Below are 1,607 nucleotides of genomic sequence, written 5' to 3' on the forward strand. Positions count from 1 at the left end.
AATTGAGAGCTTGGTTGGATCAATTTTTCGAGTCGAAATCGGGTAATTTCTACTAACGAGGTATTGAAAATCTTGTTGAACGTTGGGAAGAAGTTGTAAACAACAAGAGTGAATACATTATTGATTAATTAATTGTTATTTTTTCGGCTGGAACTTAGTTGCCAACCCGGTATATTAAGTTGCTTAAACGTTGTATGCTGGATTCTGGTCCTGCAAATCTTGGGCGTAGTTTCAGAACTCTGGGATTTGGAATTTCGAGATATGTTTAATTGTTTCCTTTTATGTTGTCTTGGATTTTTTTGATTTGTGGATCTTGGGTAAACCATAGAAGTTATTGGTTTTTACTTCGAAGCTGGTTAAATAATCAACTTCATTCTCAGTCAGGTTATTACGATATTTTGAGACCAGTCTATGTACCTTGCACATGGTATTTTTATCCTCGTTTTCGTTTTTATCCTCGTTTTGGTTTTTTATCCTCGTTTCTTGTAGAAGTGATGGTCATTGAGTTGTTCCATCACCATATCTCTGTACTGGTTCTTGTCCATGGTAACTATTGCTCCACCTTTGGCCTCTTCTTTGAAAATTATCGAAGAGTCTTTTTGTAAACTTTTTAATGCTTCCAATTGATCTTTAAATATGTTGGATTTACATTTCTTCTCAGTCATATTAGATTGAGCTGATCGTCGTAGGTAGCTCATATAGTCTTCTAAATGTTTGTCTCTATTCAAGGGAGGTCTGAATCTTGTTCTGTTTCTAACCAATGATTCATCTGTGTGTCCAGTATTCAGAAAAAATTCTCTCAATCGTAATTTACGGCAAAATTCTTCTGTGCTCTTTATGACTTCAGCTTCGCTGGGTTTTGGAGTGGGCGTAAATTTCAGTCCATTTTCAAGTTTAATTTCTTCGTTGGATAAATTTAGTATTTTCGGTTTGCTTAGGTGTTTGTTTTCTAATGCCTCGGGAAGAACGGTGCTATTTTTTTGAACTTTTTTTTCTGGTGGTATATCTCCTGTCTTAAAAAATAGTTTCCATTGAAGTTGGGAGTGTTTATGCGGGAATTTTGTATTTTTCTGTATGCAAATATTTTAGGTTAGTTATTCATGGGTAGTATGTTCTTGGTTGTTGGATTGGGGGTTGACTCATTATTCTATTGTTGTTCCACGTGGTTCGCTTGGGTCTATGATTTGGTCTGTGTAGAGTTCTATTTGTTCTTTGGTTCGGGTTGTATATTCTCGTTTCTTATTATATCCGCATATAATCGCAAATTTGTGTTTCTTAGAGGACTGAGGTAACTATGTCTATTTTGTGGGCAAATTTCTTTTCTTTTGATGTTGTTTTGAGGTCTGAAGGTTGTCATAGGTCGGTATGAATGTTTTGGCAGATTTTTCCCATAGGTGTTTTCATATTCCTGTAGCGAGAGGATTTTTGATTCCAAGATCTTAGACTTCGTCTCCTCTCTGATGGTGTATATGTGTACATATATATGTACATATACATATATGCACATATACATATATGCACATATATATATATGTATATGTATATATATGTATATGTACTTATATATATATATATATATATATATATATATATATATATATATATAT

The sequence above is a fragment of the Octopus bimaculoides genome, chromosome 5 (genome assembly GCF_001194135.2).
Source record: "Octopus bimaculoides isolate UCB-OBI-ISO-001 chromosome 5, ASM119413v2, whole genome shotgun sequence".
NCBI lineage: Eukaryota > Metazoa > Mollusca > Cephalopoda > Octopoda > Octopodidae > Octopus > Octopus bimaculoides.